Here is a 21,177-nt window from a genome sequence, read left to right on the forward strand (position 1 = left end):
GACAAGCTGATTCTCACTCACAGCCTGGTTCTGCCCAGGTAGACTTATGGATATCCCTTACCTAGGCTGGGTTTGCCTTTTTTGGGACTGTGATAAAAACACTGAATGCTCAGAACCTGTTTACTGCTGCCACAAGAGGTAGTGCTCAGAGGTAGTGCTCTTTCAAAGGTCTTTAACTGGAAACCCCCAAACCCACAGGCATTTATCAGCTGGTGTTTACTTTCAAGTCTCTCCTACCCATGGACATATGTCACAAAGAAGCCATGTAGGTCCTGTGCAGACCTCATCTACCCTGGACTCCTCTGAGAGGGTGTTATGGGCTGAATTCCATCTCTCTTCCCAAATTCATATGTTGAAGTCCTAATGACCCTAATGTGATTGAATTTGGAGACAAAATCTTTGAAGAGATAACTAAGCTAAAATGAGGTCATTAGGGTGGATCCTAATCCAAATGACTTGTGTCCTTATAAGAAGAGAAAATTCAAGCACAGACATGTGTGAGCACAAAAGAACAACCACGTGAAGACACAGGGAGAAGATGGCCATCCACAAGCCAAGGAGAGAAACCTCAGAAGAAACCAACCTTGCTGACACCTTGATCTCAGACTTCTGCTCCAAGACTGTGAGAAAATATATTTCTGTTATTTGAGACCCCCAGTTGGTGATACTTTGTTCTGGCAGCCAGAGAGCAGGTGAATGCGGAGGGAGAGGACCAGTCTTGGATGTTGGATAAAGACAACAGATGCTCTGTGGTGGTCTTCCCTTTGGCGTTGTAGCTCTCGACCCCAAGACAAGGAACACTCAGCCGAGACATCAATTTGTGTGAAGACTTCTCGTCTCCATTCTGAAGACTGAGCATGCTCTGACCTCTCTACTTGATAAGCCCCAGGGGCAGAGCTTACCAGCTAGGGGACAGAGCCTGGCTGCTGAGCTCTGCTTCCCCTAGACAAAGCAAAGATTCCTTTAGTTTTGGCTTCTCTACCTTGCCTCGCCTGGCCCTGTACTCCCTTCTGTCCCTCTCCTCATCTTCATCGGGCCAGTTTGAACAGTTCATCATCTCCCGGCCTGGGGTCCTGTTGCCCAGAGACCAGGTCTGGATTTTCATAAATTTTGGAGTTGAAGCCTATTCTTGTCTTTCTATCTCCCTCAACAATATGTACTATTCGATCTTTTCCTCTGAAAGAAAAACATAAGTGCCCCTATGATTTGAGAAGGGAGGGAAAGTGTGTTTCATGACAAGTCAGTGAATAGGGATCCATGGTAAGTTTGGAGGCAGGAGGATTGCCTGTCAAAGGAAGCATTTGTTGGATGTTGAAGCATAGTTTAGGTTGGCGGCTAGGATGGGCTGGCAGCTGGGGGATGAACCAGGTGGCAACGGCACAGGCAGGGAGGACAGCGCCCTGGGGTGAGAGGCAGAAGACCCAGCTCTGAGCCTGATTCTGTTGGTCAAGGCTTGTACTTATTGGGTCCAATGCTATGTGCCACTCTGCCAGGTGCTGGGAGTATAGAGCTGAATATGGCGGACATGGAGCCTGTCCTCATGGGGCATTTGCTCTCTCTCATCATGATACTAGGCAGTTCACATCTGAACCTCGGTTTCCCCATCTCTAAAATGAGGAATTTGGATTATGATTTCTAATGTCGCTTTCTGCTCTAGCATTCCAGTAGAGCTGTCCTTGGGTATGAGGTGTTGAGGACCAGATCATGACAGTGACAGCTCTAAAAATGGGAGAGGAGGGATGAATCTGGAAACATTCCCAAGAATGAACTGACTCCTTGGCTATGTGGAAGGAGTGAATCTGAAGATGCAAAAATGCCTGCTGTTTTTAACCTGAAGTTGTCATGTAGGAGGAAAACAGAAATTGGGAAAAGGATGAAGATGAATACTGGCCCCAATTGGTTATTTCCTGGGAATTATACAGACAAATGGATCAAAATTATGTTTTTATGCAAAAAGGAAAAAAAAACCTATATAAGTGAAAAGGTATGTGTGGAGGTAGGGGAAGTACTATGAGGCTATATATGTGCATGGATGAAAAAAGATCTGGGGGTCCTAGTAGAAATCAATGTGGCGGTAGACAATGGTCCCAGTATGGCGGTGTGATGACAGATGGGAATTGCGCACATAGAGGCCATTCGCTGTGTGCGCTGGAGGCCACAGCTCTGGACAGGAAAATTACCAGGCCATTGCTCCGTCCCTGGGGGACTGTGAACCTGAAGCGATGTCCTTCTTAACAGTACGAGTTTTCATCTTCTGAGGGAGCCAAGGGCCTGATAAAGCAGACAATCCAGAAGTGCCCACCATTCAGGCAACTCAACATACATTATTTTAAGCAGCGAGCTAGGTCCCAGGGATGCAGAGATGAATAAGGCTCCTGTTTATAAAATTAGGGGTGGGGTTTATAAAGGTAGGGGTGTGGTAGGGAGGCAGACACATGACCTAGTCTCATGCAGGAAGCTTGCGACTTTTGCTGAGAACTGTTGTAGGCAAAGCACTGGTGATTGATTCTGATGGTTGAGCTCTGGGAAGGCTTCCGGAGGAGGTGGCCTTATGAGCCTTATGTGCAGTCTATACTGGAAGAGGTAAGTTAAGTGTAGGGACTTACAGCATCATCTGTAGACTTTGGCAGGAGGAGAATGGTGGGGTAGCAAGGGGAGGGAAAAATGTTTTGGACCAAGGATGTGATCAAGTTTGGAGGTGGCTCAGAGGAGGGAGTCCTCCTAAGATGACCCTGGATGTCTGAGTGCCCACATTGGACAGAACCAGATACTCTGATTTAATTCCAAAGGCAGTGGGGCCACCATCCAGAGGATGAGAGAAGCTACTGTGGTAAGAGGGAGGAGAGTCAGTAATGGGGAGGCAAAGGAAGAGGCAGTTACAAGTCAGCAGGAGGATGTGGGAGGTTTCAGACAATGCCACTCTCTCTGAAGGGTGACAGGCCAATGCCGCAAAGGCGTGGAGGCTCCGGAGCCCGAGGGGCAGTGCGCTGATGAGCTGCTTGGTCAGTGAAGCAAGGCAAGGAGCTGGGATGGAAGCTGAAAAGATCCGTGGGGTCAGAGGAGGAGGGAGGCAGCAAGTGGCCTGGGAGTTCTTAGCTCCTACCTATGCTGCCCAGCCTGAGCCTGGGGCTGGAGGTGAGGGGACCACAAGCTTGCCAGGACCTGCACAAAGGGATTGTGGACCAGCTGCAGGCCTCTGAGCAGCAGGGGAAGTGATCAGACTATAACATACACAGCTCAGCTTCTGAGACAGCGGGGCTGACCAGATGCAGACTGCTACCTCACAGGTTCCCAGACAGGGAGCAGGTGTGAGCCCGGCCCCCATACTGCTCTCACTGGCTTCCTTCTTTAGAGTCTGCCTTTCTTTTCCTCCTCCTTTCTTCTCTCACACCCTCCCTACCATCCATCTCCCTTCCTTTCAACAAAAATTTATTAAGCATTTATTATATTTGTACCAGTTTTTTTTCCTGCACAGAGGCATAGAGAGCTAATTTCTAAAGAGGAGAAACTCAGGCCCAGTTATAGTTATACCAGCCTGGTTCCTCACCTAGAGTGTTTTCAAGACCCTATCTGTGCCCTGTGTAGGCTAGGGAGGGGAGAGGTAAATGCTGGCTGCTCTATTCCTATGCTCACCGCCCCCCTCCGCCCAATAGAGGGCTTGCCAAAGGGAATTTGAGGCTGGGCTCTCAAGTTCTTGGGCAATGTCTCTCCCCACCCAAACCTATTTTCCTCTGAGCCTTAATCACCATCCTAATGTCAGTCTTAGCTTCTTTTTCCCCAGTCTGCTTTACTTTAATTCCTGGCCCTATCACATGGTTCTGAGAGAAAGCTGGAAGTTTCAGCTGGGAAGGTTAATAATAATAATGGCTATTACTTACAATAACCACTTATAATCAGGCATTAAATTACACCTGTAACTTCATTTAAGCCTTACAACTCATGAAGGTAGACATTATTCCCCCATTTTTCAGGTGAGCACACTGAGGCCTAGAGAGCTTAAGTCAACTTTCCCAAGATCACACAGCTCCTAAGTAGCAGAACCCATATTCCATTCCAGGCCTACCTGATTCCAAACTGGTGTGAATAAACACTTTTGTTGATTCCCTGTAGACTTTAGATGAAGCCTCATGGGTAGTTTCTCACCTAAGGTGAGAGTCCAGATGGTCCTTTCCCTTCAGACCCTTCTCTCCTCCCCTGTGAATCCAGCCACCTTCAGTTCCAGCACCATCCACATGCTTAACACATCCAGTGTTGCTGTATTACCTACATGATGAGGGAGGCAGTGTTGCTGTATTACCTACATGATGGGATGGGGGGGGGGGTTAGAGTGATTTCACCACCAGCTTTTCAGAGCAAGGGGAGCAAAGGTAATTTGGCAACAGAAAGGACAGAGCTCAGACACATAGAACACCCGAGGACAAGGGCAAGGGAGGGAGTTGGTTTCATTTTTCAATCCTGGTGACTTTATTGGCAGGACAAGGTAACCAAGCGTTGCCAAAGCTAGTTCATCAACCGCCTGCACTTTCCTCTCCAGCGGGAGCTGAAGTTCCCATCCCGATCCAAGCTGGTTGGTGTCCCAGGGGCAGCTGCTAGCTCCTGCCATGAGTGCTTCTGACACCTCCACTCCCTCCAAAGTCCCCAATGTCCTTCTTTGATAATCCAGAGCTGATGACTATGATGAGTACAGCAATCTAACCCTTATGATGCTTTTTCACAGGCTTCCTCTCAGCTTCACGTTAGTGATTAGCCCTGTTCCAAGAGTGCTCTGTGGCCCCTAAAAGGCCTAGAAATGGCTTCTAAAATGCTGCTCCCTATCTCTTTGCCTTTTTTCGAGTTTTCATCTGTCGCCTTAGCTGGATTTAGGCCCCAAGCTCTTGCCCCAAAACATGGACTACTGTTACCTGGGAGGGAAATGGTCTACTTCTATCTAAGATATGGAGAAACTGAGGCCCAAAGAGATTAGGTCTTGAGTGAGGGGACACCGCTATTAAGTAGAGAAGCCAAGATTCAACAAGATTCAAGCCCTGGGATCTCTCTACTGCACTATGCTGTCTCCATCCCTGCAGGGGCCTCCTGAGAGGCAATGTTTGAACTGGGCTGTGATGCACAAGCAGGATTTTGATGGTGAGAGATGGCATGTGAAAGGGATGAAGGACACTGCGTGGCAAGTGGTCCTGTAAAGCTGGGAACAGATAGTGCTGGGGACATGGTGGGCATGTGGGGCCCCACTTCAAGGAGCTTCTCTGCCATGTTAATGACTTTGAACCTCATTATAGACATGGCCAATGGGGAGCCACTGGGATTTGGAGATAGAGAGTGAGATCATCTGATCTGGGCTCTAAAATTGGTGGGATTTCAGGGGGGAATTATCTGGTACTCTAAAGAAACAGCTGAACACCATTCCTTGGAGAATCAGATGAAAGAATTAAAGTTGAATCTAGTGAGAATATTTTTAGAGCTGAGGTGAGTCCGAGGCTGCTTGGTCAACAGTAGGAGAGGCATTAGAAGACCCATGTGTCCCTAGTGGCACTCAAGGCTGGCTCTGAGGGATGTGGTCCTTGCCTGGGCTAGGGCAGGAGGTGTAGAGGCTGTCTTACTGGGCACAGGGCGTTCCCATCAGTTTAAAGACCAGGTATAGGGACGTAAAGAAAGAGCCATGGGAGGTGAGAAAAATTACTTTCAGTCCTCAGGACCCACAGGGCCAGGGGCCCATGAATTTGGAGAAAGAGTCCAGGGCTCTGGGGTGGTGCTAAGTGGACTCTGGAACTTCCTCAGGGAGACTGCGGCCTAGTCTCTGGTGATCTTCCACGGAATAGAGAGAGGAGCTCTATCTTTTAACATGAGATCTCTTGAAGGAGGAACCTTGGCAGATCCCAGGGTTCCAGCCCTTTGGAAGAGGATGTGGCTAAGTTTCCCAGGCCAGGACTATGCCCCTGGGATCAGGCTCCTGAACTTCAATTAGACAATCACTCAAAAGCAGGCTCGGTGTTAGCTGGGGAGCTAGCTGGAGGCAGTTTTGGATTCTCTCCAAAGTTGACCCATGCCTGCCTCCCCCTCCCCCCAATTACCCACCTCCTGACTCACTACACTCCAGTCACACTGGCCTGCTCTCTTTCCTTTAACTCCTTGCTATGCTCCCTGAGGGGGGCAGTCTGTCCTACCTGTCCCTTTCCCCTCCATACCCCTGTTTGCCCTTTGGTTCTTCTGGTCTTGGCTTAGACCAGTTCTTTGTAGGGGACTTGCCTGACTCCCAGACTGGAGCTAGACCCCCTCCCTGGATCTCACAGCTCCCTGTATGTCCTCATCATAGAATTCTCTTGCAGTTTGCAATTCATAGGTTTACATGTGTGTCATTTGTTCATGTATGCCTCCTCCATTAGACTGTAGGCTTCCAGAGGGCAGCTGCTGTGCCTGGCACATTGTGAGCACTCAAAAGGGTAAAGCCTTGGATCTGGGAATCTGGGAGTCTGTCAGGGCCAGGGGCTCAGGCATCATTGGGCTGGTAGGATCACCACAGCCCCTGGTGCAGTGTGATGATTCCTCAGGGGGCTCTGTGGCTACTTCAGGGCATTCTAGGTGCATTTACCCACCCATTGAAGAGACTGATTCTTCTTCTTTTTAGTGTTCTTTTCTTTCTTTCTTTCTTTCTTTCTTTCTTTCTTTCTTTCTTTCTTTCTTTCTTTCTTTCTTTTTGAGAGAGCGAGAGAGAGAACATGCATAAAAAAGGGAGAGGGTGAGAGAGGGAGAATCTTAAGCAGGTTCCACATTCAATGTGGAGCCTGACATGGGGCTTGAACCCAGGACACTGGGATCATGACCTGAGCCAAAATCAAGACTCAGACGCTCAACTGACTGAGCTACCCAGGTGCCTCTTCAGGGCAGGGCTTGTGGGATCAAGCCCCTTGTTGGGCTCTGCACTGAGCATGGAGCCTGCTTGGGATCCTCTCTGTCTCTCATATATATATGAGAGAGAGAGAAAGACTAATTCTTCTTAAGCACATTTCTCCTGCAGTTGCCCTCCAACTGACCCAAAAGTCTTTTTTGCTGATTTTCTCCTATAATGTCACCCAGTAAGAATGCTAGAAAGTGTTGTGATTTGTCAAGACTGTTGAGGGGTTCCAGGTTTTCCAAACAACTCTAGAGCCTTCCTTTCCTTTGATACCAAAACCTCTGAGGCAGCAGGGCAGGTATTGTCATCCACATCCAACAGGTGGGGGAAAGGAGACCCAGAGAGTAATGGGACCTGTGGTCACAGGTTCATGAGACAGCAAGTCTGTAACCTTGCTTTCCCGACTCCTGGGGCAGAGCCCTCGTCCCTGTGTGCCCGATGCCTGTACTGGAAGTGGTCATCATCAGCACATACTTCGCCCTTACTCACAGGGCCCCCCGCGACCCCAACGATGGATCAATTTCTCTTTGAGTTTAGGCACTGATGTTTGACGGAAAAGTGAGAAGCAGGAAGAGGGATATTCCACTTGCAGTCTCTCGTCCACCCAAATACACTCACATCTTGGGGGCACTCCCTTTGTGCCGAGCCCAGTGCTGGGGCTGCCGTCCCCATCACTTCTTCAACAGTCCCAGGAGGGAGAGCCGGTGCTGGAAACCCATTTTGCGGATGAGGACACTGAGGCTCAGAGAGTATGACTTGCCCAAAGTCACACTGTTGGCAGCACAGCTAGGATTCAACTCCCTGTCCATTTGACTCCAAAGCCCGTGGCCTTCCACAGCCTCGCGTTGCTCTTCATCACCATGTCCCCTGGGAGGGACCCGAGAGAAAGACAGTTGCAGATGCTGGATAATGGTTGTGTTTTCACCGGAGGCAGGAGTCATCTGCTGTGCGAGATGTGACTCAGTCCTCTCAACAGGTTTGCAGATGAATCAAGAGGATTCTTCCCCTGTCTGTGACTCTTTCCTGGACAGGGCGGGCCGTACCCAGACCAGAAAGTTTATTGAGAAGCTTCAGGAGTGTCTTCCCCCAAAAGAGATATGAGCAAGCAATGGGGAATTTGTCAAAGGTAAAAAACAGGAAAGAAGAACAAGGAGTCAGTGGGAAGCAGGGAGAGGAAATAGGAGTCAAGGGATGGCGGACGACAGAGGAAGACAGAATGACTCAGGAAGAGGGATGGGTGCCCTGGGGGAGGGGTTGGGGACAGGACTGGATTGGCGAGCTGCAATTTGTGAAGTTTACAGATAAATCTTGGTCCTTTCAGCAAAGCTTATCTGTAATGGGCTCGGCTCGCTGAGGCCCCGTCTCCTGTAGACATAAATCATTTTCTAATTTATAACATGAATAATTGATTTTGCCTCTGTAGCCTCAACAATAAATCTCCCGATCACACATGCATAAGAAAATAATAATAATGAAAGCGATCAGGATATGCTGCCATCGATTAACTGTGAGAGGGGCCACTTGACTCGCAATTCATGTTTTAAGTATTCCAGGTGGCACCGCGCCCACAAGCCACTCCTGCCCGTTGCCCCTGGGCTCTGCCTGTCACTAGTGGGGAGTGGAGAAGAGAAAGGGGAAAAGCCACGTCTGGCCACGGTCAGCCACAGTTGGGATCAATTCAGATATTTCCTTAGTGGTTATCATTCATTTATTTAGCAGCGATTTACTGAGCATCTTGTACCTGGAACGTCCTAGGATAGACGTTGTCCAGGGCAAAGCGAGACCTAGCTTTGCCCTGGAGCTTTTGATTCAGTTAAAGGGCAGAGCTTGGAACGCACAATTTAGTGGTCAGGAGGGACCAAAGGGGAAAGAGACTTCCACTGTTGTGTGTGGTCACTTCAAATCCGGGAATGCTGGAGCCCTCCCTGATGGCTCCCTCTCCCTCCCTACCAGGTCCTGCTGAGTCTATCTCCACAAGGACCTGGAATCCCTCCACTCCTCTCCAGTCCCCAACCATAGCCTCCATCATCTCTCTCCTGGCATCACAGTGACCGCCTAAATGGAGGGCCTGTATCCCTCTTGTGGCCCAATCCCACCCACTCTCCTGGAACCAAAGTAATCTTTAAAATGACAGGTGGGGGTGCCTGGGTGGCTCAGTCGGTTAAGCATCTGACTTCGGCTCAGGTCATGATCTCACGGTCCATGGGTTCGAGCGCTGCGTTGGGCTCTGTGCTGACATCTCAGAGCCTGGAGCCTGTTTCAGATTCTGTGTCTCCCTCTTTCTCTGACCCTCCCCTGTTCATCCTCTCTCTCTCTCTCTCTCTCTCTCTGTCTCAAAAATAAATACATGTTAAAAAAAAAATTTTTTTAATAAAAAATTAAAATAAAATGGCAGGTGGACTTTCCCACAGGACCGCGGGTTCAAACCTCCCCAGCCGCACCCACCCCTCTCCTCTCTAGCCTCATCTACCAGGATTCCTCCCCATCCTGAACTTGAGCCATGTTCAACTTTTTAAAAACTTCCAAAAGTGTCCCGTTCCTCTTTCTGGCTGCAGAGACCTTTTATGCGTGTTCCCTCTGCCTGGAATCCTTCTCCCCTCTCCCCGCCCCTCCTGTCCCCACCCATTGGGTCTCAGCTGAACCATCACAACTGCCCCAGACGGGACGACATTTCCCTGATGAGCACTCTTACCACTCCTGGACTTCTCCTTCATATCATGTGTCACACTGAGAGTTTCCTGCTCAGTATTTTTCCTTTCTGTTGATGACAAAGCCCAGGAGGGCAAGATCCATATTTTCTTTGTTTGACCCTGTTTCCTCAGGACCCAGCATAGTGTCTGGCACATAATAGGTGCTCAATAAATGCTGGTTGAATGGTTAAATAAATGATCTTCCTACCACCAGCATATTTTCTCTCCGGATCTTCTTACACAGAACAATTTTTTTTTTTTTTTTTTGGAAACACCATTGCCAGATTATTCTTCTTTTCAAAAAAGTTTGTCACTAGTTGTCAGTGCCTGTGCGCGAAGTCTAATATCCTTGCCTGGCGCTGACAGTGGCAACCTGTCTTACTCAAAGCTCCTGAGTCCCCTTTGTGGGTTTTCTGGTCACTTACTAAAATGCTACATATCCTTCAAGACTTGGCTGAGATGCCCAACACTAGTGTAGCACTTATTTCCTTCCTTAAAAACCCACTGATGGTTCTCCTTAGCTGCCGAATGCGAGGGGAGGCACTTCAGAGTTTTAAGGGAAAGATGTGGCCAGATTTGTGTTAGGGTTGATTGTCCCTAAAGCTTCTTAGGGGATGGAACTGAGGGGGAGGGGAGGGGAGGGAGGCAGGCCTTTCACTCTGAGCGTGGTCCTCGTCCAGCACCTCCGATCCATGGATCCAGGGGCTCGCTCAGGGCTTTCCAGGGATTCACCACCAGACTTAGATCTATACCTAGTTGATGCCAAGGCTGCTGCCATTTTATCCACTCAGTCATACAGTTGATCCGGCCCCTGGGACTGTGGTTTCCCAGCTCCCTGGATCCCTGGCCTGAATCCCAGGGTCTCCCTTACAATGGAACCTAAAAATAGAAGCCGCTTTTATAGTGTAAGTGAAGAGGCAAAGAACCCAGGCAGGGTTTGAATAGACAGAAGTGATGCCTGAAGGTCTCTCTGGGGACGTGGAGACTGACCCCGGAGGCTCTGAGTGTGAGAGGGAGCAGAGGCCCAGCCTTCTGGCAGGAGACAGAGCATCCCTGATGGCATTCGGGACGGCCTGGCTTTCCTTCCCTCACCCACTCACCACCTACGCTCTTCCTGGCTCTGAGCCCACGCCTTGCCCAGTGCTCTGTCCTTATCCCCAGGGAGGGCCTGCATAGCCATCAGGCCAACACAGAAACACCAGAGAGAGCTAAGGCCCCGTCAAACCAAAGCCACACAGTGAAGAGGATAGGGGTGCAGTGGGGATGGCACAGGGTGGGGGTAAGGACATGGCCCTGAGTATCTGAAGTGACTGACCACCATCTTGAGCAGCACACAGCCCTTCCTGGATGACAGTCTATGCATATTTCTGCTTCCCCCCCCCCCCCCAAAGGTTGCCAAACGTGCCCTAGGTGAGCCCACATGGCAGGAAGATTGCATCACACTGTCCTTGGATGATTCCAACCTGACAGGGGGACCCTAGACAAGTTACCTTCCCGAACCATTGTTTCTCTGTATGTACAATGATACTTTAAAAAAATGTGCTGTTTTAATTTTAAAACTGAGGTTTAACTCACATATAATAAATCACATAAATGTTAAGTATACAGCTCGGAGGATTTTTAAATATATGTGCACCTGTGCAACCATCACCCAGACCAAGATTCAAAGTACTGCCAGCACCCCGCCAGGCTCCGTCAGTCTCCTTCCCAGTCAGTCACTCCCACCCACTCCCTCCCTGCTCCCCCAAGGGTAAATACTATTTCTGAGGTCTATAGTTATAGATTGGGTAGATGTATTTTTGAAATTTATATAAAATCATACAATATGTGCCCTTTGTGATCTGGATTCTTTCCCTCAGGGAAAGGGCTTTGAAAAGATCAAATGAAATAATCTGTATCAAAGCGCCTAGTATGGCACCCGGCATACAGGAGATTCTCCGTGAATATCCAAGCAGGCGTGGGGCAGTTGGAATCAGAAGGACAGGCTTTGAAACCTGGTCAGCTTTGTGATATTCTGAGCCTCAATCTTCCCACCTGTAAAAAGGGATAAGAATTCCTTCCTCATGGGGTTGTCATAGGCATTAAATGACACAAAGAAGGCATCGCATCTAAACAGTAAGTGTTTAATAAATGCTCTGTGCATCTCCCATCTACGGTGCTGAAGCCAAAGCTCCAGACTTTGTTCTAGAGAGCTAGTTCCTTTGCTATATTCCAGTGGTTTTCAAATTGCATTTCCTGGAGCCTCAGAATTCTGCAGTCATGAATCAGAAGCTGAGGGAAAGGTGAGAACAGGAGAAGGAGAACGCTTAGGGGATGGGATTTGGGTTTCCTACCCCAGGTCCACCAGAGCAGCCCTATCGTCATCTGTCTGACAAGTTAAGGAGATGGTATTTGCAAAAAGGGTTCTACTTCTAAAGAGAGTTTAAAAACCTTAATTCTATTCTATAACCAGAGAGTGTTGCCCAACATGCCAGCCAGATGTTGCATAAAGAGGAGAACAAATGAGAATATATCCATGCTAACTGGTTAGACCTTCCTGAAAACCTCTCCAGACAAATGCCCTTACACTTCAGTGCAAGGACACCATAAAATGCAACCAGAAATGAACGAAGCAGTTTCTTTTCTTTCCCCTTAAGAATAAATTGCTTTTGAGGGACATCTGTATTTCTATTTATTTTATTAACTGTAATACAAGAATAAAATACTATTTTAAAAGAAAATCTTTTACGATTCCATCACTTTAATACAGCAACTATGAAACCCACCAAAAAAAAAAAACAAAAAAAACAAAAACAAAAACAAAAAAAACAAAAGCCACAGTGCCTGTCTGCTGTTTTTGTCTGCCAAGCAAGCACTTGCTCTGTTTTCCTCTCTGGAGACACCCCTTTCCCACGCTTGGTCCATGTGGGATAAATCTGGTTTCAAGAAAGCACATTTGACCCAGGCCTGGTCACTCAGGGAATTCTATCCCCTTGGCCATGGTGATTGTTCAGGGAAGGGCATCACACAAGCCAGGCCAATGAGGGTCCATCCTGAGGCTTTTTTGGGAACTGCCAGGAAAGTGGATCTCTCTTTTCCACTGGATTTGAAGATTAAGCAGCTGGGGGCCACCATGTTTGCAAGGCCTGCTTGAGAGTAAAAAGAAAGCACAGGAAAAGGACTGAGAAATCAAGAAAGACCAGGTCCTGAATATATTATTTCAGCCCCTGGATGCAACCATGCCTGAAAGAGAACCTAACTGCGGGTGTTTCAATCCCTGAGACAATAAATTATTCTTCCCTTTAAGGAGATGCCTTTCACCTGCCACCAAACAAGTTTCTGTTTAATATACCAGTAGATCAAAACTTAATCATGTAAGTGCATTTCCCCTCAAAACTGTCACCTTGGGAAGCAACACTTACTCCAAAGAACGTTTTAGAACTCCTCGCTGAGTTCTAAAAAACTCCCTCAGTACCAATTTAACAATGGAGTCATTTCTTTACTTTATATGATTTCAAGGGAGGAGAATAATATTCCGTTTGATCATTTAATTTGTTCACTGGACTTCATTCTGATCAATCGTATCCAAAACTCCAACCTGCCCTCAGAGGGTGCAGACGTGCTGATGTGGATGCCAGCCGAGCATGGACGGGTTGCATGTACATCTTTGAACTGCTGTTTTGCTTTTCAAGGTGAATGAGAGAAAATTAATTTGCATAGATGATTGTAGTATGAAATAGCAACCTCATTATCTTTGGTCCCACCTCAAAAATAATAGCAGTGTTTGTCTCCTGGTCTCTCTTGCTCAGAGAACCATATGGATTCCATCTCCCCTTGGTCCCGATGAGAGGACCCATAGTCCCATTTCACAAATAAGAAAATCAAGGCAAACCTAAGTTCAGAATAAAGCTTCTTTTGCGAGGCTGAAAATGTAGGGGGAACTAGAATACTAAATGGAATCACTAAACAAAGAGACCTCCGGGAGGCAGAGCTGGAGGATAGATCGTGGGATGGGCCAGTGACCGAAGGGGCCGAGAGGAAGCAAGGTGAGGAACATGGGAGGGGAGCATCAAACAAAGGCAGTTACTCCCCAAGAGCAGACTGAGATTGGGGGAGACCAGAGAAAATGTCCAGCAGAGAGGTGGGGACCTGTTTCCACCGGTATCTCCTCCTGCAGTCAGCAGTGGCCTGTGTGTGGGCCCCAAGTGCACAGTCTGTGTTCCCTGCAGGGTCCTGCTCAGTGTGTGCACAACTCGAGGAGAGAGCCAGGAAGGACTCCATGGCTCCTGGCTTCCAAGCTGTGCCCGAGAAGGGGTGTCTCACCCTCAGGAGAGGTTTACTGCATCCAGGCAATTTAGCCTCCCAAGCAGTTGGGCCTGCCCTGGAGATAATAAAGAAAGAAAGTAACAGAGTGGATCTGCAAAGCCTTTAATACACAGCACTAAAGGGTAATGGGAAAATCGATGGGATATACAACAGGGTCACCCCAACTGCCAGCAGTGCTGTCATTAATGGGACAGTTGGCATTCCAGCCCCTGCAAGGCCACTGGGCAGTGCCCCAGCCAGACCTCTTCAGAGCTCAGATGGCTTCATGGACACTGGGACTTCCTACTTGGATCAGAACCCTAGGGGACCATCTTCTTTTCTCCCGTGAGCATATCCCACTCTCCTAACCCTGGCCAAGTGACGTAATAATAGCTACCATTTATTATCACTTTCTATGGGCCCAGGCTCTAGGCCAAGAGCTGAACTGTTGCATTTAATCCTTACAACAACTCTATAAATTAGTTGCCATCACCTTAGTTTGCATTTCACGTGTAAGTAAAGGAAAGTCCAGAGAGACGCACGTGTCCTTGATCGTTGGCTAGGAGACATGGTGGTTGGGTCAGCACAGATCAGAGCACGTGAGCTGGAAAGGGTCTCACAAAACGTCTGGCCTGACTCCTCAGCACAGAGGCGTGGAGTAACTTGTCCTGGATCATACAGCTGCTCCGGAGAAAATGTGCGCCTATGAAGCAGGCATTCTACCTGTTAGTACCGTGTTCTTTGTCCCCATTATATCATCTGATCGTTTCCATCCACACAAAGCACACACTCCACTGGCTTTGGACTTCAGAGTCATTCATTGTAATTAAAGGGATGGTCATTTAGGAATTGTTTCAATTTGATGCAAAGTTACTAAAGCCGTTCCCTGTGTTGTGGGGGAGGGGGTGCTGAAGAACAAGGTGGTCTGGTTATTGTTCTTAAACACCAACAGCATCTGGCTGGGGAGAGAAAAACACACAGACCTGAAACGACCTCAGCACAACTCTAAGACAACAAATAAATAAGTGTGAGAGCTAGCCTGCACACCGCGGATCAGGGAATTAACAGCAAAGGAAGGTAGACTCAGCCAGAGGAGGCTCTGGGGGTGAGGAGCTTGGAGCTGGGCTGCTGAAGGAGGGAGGGTTGGGATTCGAGAAAATGGGGTGGGGCATGTCTAGGGGCCGGAAGCAAAGGCCTGTGGCTGGAGAGGAGACCATAAACCTGTCGGACCTGCGGGAAAAGAGGATTCACCCCGCTGAAGCAGGGAGCCGTGAGTTGGGGCGGCCGGGGACTTGGGCTCTGTGTGGAAGACAATGCACAGCCAATGCAGATGGTTAAGCAAGGTAATGCAAGATGACAGCGACGAGTTTAGGAAGATGTAACTGACTCTGCCACCCTAGAATACTGGAGAGCGGGAGGACTGAATTCCAGCCAGGAGGATAATGAAAGAAGTCTTCCAGGCATGGAGTGGTGGTGGTAGTGGGGGCGGGCGTGAGGCCAGAGAGGAACCAAGGGGTGAAGCCAGAGGGGCTGTGGCGGGGGCCGCCAGGGTTGAGGGCGAGGGTTGACGGACAGAGGGCTTCGAGTGGAATCTCCATGCTACAGACCCGAGAACCTGGGAGAACAGTGGCAGACGGGGTGGGGTGGGAATTGGGTTCCGGGGTCGTGGGGTACAGGGGGAGAGGGACTTATTTGGGCTATCGGCCTCCCACGGGAAGATCGGTGAAGGGAAACAACGGGAAAACTAGCTTTCTTCTCTTGAGGAACGTTTTCCTTCTCACTTCCTATGGGAAAAGAAGTTTCCATCGCAGTTTTCCCCAAATGTTTCCTCTCCTTAGCCCCTCTCCAGCGGGCTTGTGCCGTGCGCCACATGGAGCGGGCTTAGGTTAGGGGCTGGGGCCACAGCGCCTGCTCTGCCTGACCACCCTGGAGCCCTGGGCAGTAGAGGGAGTGCTCACGGCACAGCCGGGGGGGTCAGATGAGTGGCGTACAAAGTGCTTACCCAGATTCCTTACACACATGTGTTCAATCACCATTAGCTACTGCGATTACAAAACCAAGTTTAACCTACCATACGGTTGGAGCTCCCAGACCACCAAAACGGGTCAGGACTTACGGGGACGGCGGCAAACAGGTGGCGTTGGAGGAAAGGCCGTTAGCTTGGGTTAGCAGGCAAGTCTGAGGCAGCAACGTGTCCAGGCTCACCCAAGTTTCTCAAAAACTGGCCAATGGCCTCCTGCCCTGGTCTCCTGAGGGGCTTATGGAAACTGCAATTCTTTGGCCCTTTGCAGACCGGAGAGCAGAAACTCGGGGGCAGGGCTTGGAACTATGTTTTTAATAAGCTCCACAGGTGATTCCTGAAGACGCTGGTGTCTGAGAACCGCATTGTATCTGCGAACACGAATCTCCTTGGCAAGAACTCCAGCCAATGTGATCAGGACCGAAGTGACGGGGAGCTCACTACCCTACTGGCCAGCTCATTTATCTCTTTGGAGCAAGTTCCTTGTTAATAAGGTGTCTCGCAGCCTCCTGACTCTCTCAGACAAATGAGAGGCAGAGGAAGGAAGAAAAGGGAAGTGGAATCTGGTAGAAGGAAAGAGAAGGAGACTGAGGGACGGAGGAGCTGGGGGCGCAGAGCTGTGTGTCCCTGGGGTGAGGAAAAGGGAGAGGCCGGAGCTGGCTCCCTCCCGGTGCAGTCAAGCCGGGTTATTAAAGGAAAGAAGAATGAGTCTCTGTATCTCGGTGGAGCAGGGCAAGAGTCATCAGCAGACATTATTAAAATCCTTTCCTCACCAGTGAAAGACACTTATCGCTCTTCATCAGCAAAGCTCTCTCTTTTTGAAAAGGAAAATCAACTTAACAGGTGGGGAATGTCCTTTTACTCTTCCTGTGAAAGAGTCCAAGGCTGCCTCCCGACGGTCCCCAAACTGGTGTGGGCCTCACAGAGCACCCCCAGAATGGCAGGAGAGGGACTCTGGACCTGTGGTTCTTGGCACTGTATTCGCAAGGGGAACCTGTCGCCTGCTGCAGGGAATGTGTGGGTGGCCTGGCTGCTATGGGTACAGCGATGGGATCCCCAAGCGAGAAACGGAGAAATGTTTGGGGGAGTGCTGGAGCGTGGCGGCAGGGGGCAGGATCTGAGCTGAGCCTCAGGCTCCTGCTGGCGTCTCTGCACCTGCTCTCAACTTCTTCCTTCTGTTCCCCACCCCCTGCGCCCCCTCCCCCCGTCCCACCAGAGACATCTCACTCCCTTGCTGACAAAACCTCAGAAATTGCCCACTGCGGCAGGAGGCCATCTCCACACCTTAGCCCAGGCCCTGAGCCCAAGGCTCTTCCGGTCATGGCCCCAAGCGGCCCTCCAGCTCTCTGCCCACCTCTCCCTGCCAGACTGCTCTTTAGGAGTGCTAGTCACTATTCCCCAAACCCACGCTGCCTTGCATGCCTGCCTGCTTTTGCTCAAGGCAGTTGCTCTGCCTGTAATCTGCCAGGTGATCCGCTTTGTGGCCCAGCTCAAATGTCTCCTCCTCTGGGAAGCCTTCCCTGACCTCTCCAGGCAGAACTAATTATTTCTTCCTCCAGGCTCCCATAGCAGGCATGCTACTGTTTTAACAATTACTGCACTATAGTCTAGTTGTTTGTAATCCCTTGTTTATATCTGTCTCTCTTCATTACAGGAAGTTCTAGCAGGAAGGGAGGGGTGGGTTGTATCTTGCTCCTCTCTGTATCCCTTATGGAACTAGACATAGTTCTTAATAAAAATACTAGCTAGCATGTACTGATGGCTTATTCAGCATTCTGAATGTCCTTCATATACATTGTTGAGACTTGGAGAAGTAGAGGGACCTGTCCAAGGACACGGGGTTAGTAGATGGCAGAGTAAGAAATAGAAGCCAGGACTGTCTGAGCTCAGTAAATGTTTGTTGACTGACTAAATGACTGCACCCTCTGGTGCCAGTAGTCTCTTAGGTGGACTGGCAGAGGGACTGTGCTCATGTCTAGCTCCCAAGCCAGATCCCATCAATCCGGCCCTCTGTGCTCAGGCTTTCTCTGCCTCCAGGACATCATACCGCTTGCTCTGAAGGCCTTTGTCTATTCTTCCCCAGACAAGGCAAGGCCCTAGAGAAGGATCTTTGTCACCTTCCCGGAACCAGTCCCCATCACTCAACTGCCTTCACTTTCCCTCCCCAGCCCTGCTATGCAGCCAGCATCTCAGCTCCTCTCCCTGCAGCATCCCACCCCTGTGTTCCTGTAGCCTCTGGCTAAGGCCTGGAAAACCTGTACAGGGCAGTGTTCTCGCTCCCGGCCCCAGGTTTCAGGTAACTCTGGAGGGGGACAGAGTCCTGGGCACTTGTCACAGCTTCTTCCTTCACTGGAGGATTCAGGAGTGCCTCCTCTCTTCCTAAGCCCCAGTTTTCAAGACCAACTCTGATTTTACAGCTTTATGAGTGTTCTGAGAATAGTAGGGAGTTTTTTCATCTCTACAGACCCCACAATCCCCAGTCCAGACCTGTGCACCCACGTAGATGCCCAGTAAATGGTAAAATGAATGACTTCATGGAAGACACTGAGAACTTCTAGGCATGCATTCCCAGATATGCCACTCTCTATCTTCATGTATCCCTGCATTCAATCTTCGTGTCACTCCCTCTGGTTCTAGAAAGGATGGTGTCTCCTCTCCTCTCCTCTCCAATTCTGACTCTCCATCTCTGCTGTGCCCACCTCCTAGGGGTAGCAAGTCTCCAACTGCTCTAGGGCAGGTCAGTGGGCCCTGATGGCCTTCCCTCCTCTATATTCTCTTAACCAAAAGTAACTAAATGCCAATCAGATAGTAGGACCTGCAGTAGAGAGGAAAAGTGGTTCAGGGCCACCCTGCAGGGTGCGGTCTAGGTGCAGTAAATCACACTGTTTTGTTCACTGTTGGTTCCCTAGTGCCTACCACAGAGCCTGGCACGTGGCTAAAGCTCAGTAAGTGTTGGGTGAATAAATGAATGGATGACCATTATGTTTATAATAATTTTTGGTTCATTCCAAACCTGTTTATCTAACACCGCTGACCTTCTAGCTCTTTTACTCCAGGAACCTCTTTCCACCCTCCCCCTCAACCACACCTCAGTCCGTTCTTCTCATCATCCCATGGCCCCCAGTTCTGTCATGCCACCCAAGGACACCAAAGCTCCCCCCTACTCACTTCCATTAGCATAACCCACCCCCTCCAGGGGTCTTCAGTCTCTCCCCTGCCCTCCACTGCCTGAGTGCCCTTATCTCTTCTGTCTTTGCTCACCTCCCTACAAAGCCTGCACCATAAGGAGCTATTTAGCAAAGAACTTGGTCATCTCTTGCCTCGGTTTCTCCCCCCTGCCTTCCTGACCTACCACCTTACCAGACTTTGGCTTTGGATGGCTCTCACTCTTCCTTTCTCTGCAGAAGGAGATTGCCCGGGAGCCCTGCAGATCAGCATCACTACGAATGCACGCTGACTAGCTCCAGCTGCTTGACAGCTTTTTAAAAAATGTGTATTTGAGCCATTTTATAAAGGGGGAAAATAAATCTCTTCACCTCCTCACACCAACTGTTTACGTAATTCAGTGACCTTTCATGAACCACAGCATTGTGTTAGCATCATTTCTGGGGGTAGAAATCAACGTATCCGTCCTATTTCATACTCTACCTTGTTCGCCTAACATTTTTCTGTGTACGCTTTCTCATGTGTTGACAAGAACTGCTATTTATCATTGGAAATGGTTATATAATATTCCATCGTATTAACGTTCCATAGTTTACTTAACCATTCCCCAATCGTGGAGCATTTGGATGGTTTCCAGGATTCTCCTATTATCAACAAGGCAGGAATAAACATCTTTTTGCAAATAGCTTATATTTCCTTTTCAGTTGTTTTCATGGTATATACTCCCAGAAGAGAGATTATTGGGTCAAAGGCTAGAAACACTTTTATGGCTTTTGTCGCAAGGTGCCAGACTGGTCTCCAGGAAGACTACTAGTTCGTAATTCTCCAGTCTTTTTATTCCTATTTTTGTAGCCTCCTAATGAATTCCTGCAGGTTGTTCCAAATCTTCTGGGCCTGCCTGCGGCATCCAGCCACCCTCACCCTCCAGAGGTGATTTTATAGGCGTGTGTCCCTGAGTTTCCTCAACTTCCTGCTATTTTCACCCTGGCTCCCCTCTGAGGCCAATCTCTGAGGAAGAGGTGCCAAATTTCCTCTCCAAACAAACCTCACTGCCTGCATGGTTGACCTTGTTCCTTTCCGTCTCTTCAAAACCATGCTGCACCTGCCTTTCCACTCTTGCATCATCTGTCCCTCTTGCTTTTTCTCCAAAGCCTGCAAATACCCCATCTCCCTTTTCCTAAAAGCCACAAGCAATTTTTCCTTCTCTCCCGAACTATTCTCTTCTTCTGTCACAATCCATCATTCTGAGGGAATGATCTCCACATCACCTTCTCACTTGCCACTTCCTTCTCAGCCTTTTGTTCTTTCACTGATGACCAACGCACAGCTGAAGCGGCCATCTCAAGGTTACCAATAATTTTCTTAGTCACCCGAGCAAATGATTTTTTGTCAGTCATCATCCCCACCACCTTGTTGACTGTTGTGAAATTATCTCCTGTCTGGGGTTCCGTGGCAGTGCAATTTCCTTAGAGCTCCTTCTCTCCTACCAACGTTATACCTCGAGAAGAATCTGTTCTTGGACCTTTTAGTGAACTTTAAATTATCTCTACATCCCACTCTATGGCAGCCAGGAGAATTGGGTGGAATTCATCCCACATCCAGCTGTAGTGGTAAGCGATGACTGACCTAAGGCCATGAGTATAAGCCAATTCCTCCTACCGCAGTGATAGTTCAAGGGAAAGAAGACCAGAGCAATCAACATGTGACATTTACATGTGACCTATGGTGATTGGGTGAGAGCAAAGCTCAAGACTTTTGTTTCATAGCTGAGGGAAGCCAGTTCTTTCTCTCCTCTTGGGTATAAATGATAAAGCATATAAATCTGATTGCTAATTGCTGTTGGCCACCATCTTACAACCTTGAGGCAATCTAGTACGAAGATGAAGTCAAAACACAGACTAGATCAGAGTTGAGAGAACTGAAGCCTGGTGGATCCAGATCCCTGATTGTGTGCGGTGGTCAGAAGCTAGGATTTTTCAGTTACATGAGTCAATAAATTCCTTGGATTGTTTAAATCATAATGCTTAGGGCTTTCTGTTACTTGCAGTTGAAACTTGTAACCATTATAGCCCTCTTCGCTATTCTCCCTTTATACTTTTTTATCTCATTGCTCTCACCCATCCTAGCAG

Source organism: Acinonyx jubatus, chromosome D2 (assembly GCF_027475565.1).
Source record: "Acinonyx jubatus isolate Ajub_Pintada_27869175 chromosome D2, VMU_Ajub_asm_v1.0, whole genome shotgun sequence".
NCBI lineage: Eukaryota > Metazoa > Chordata > Mammalia > Carnivora > Felidae > Acinonyx > Acinonyx jubatus.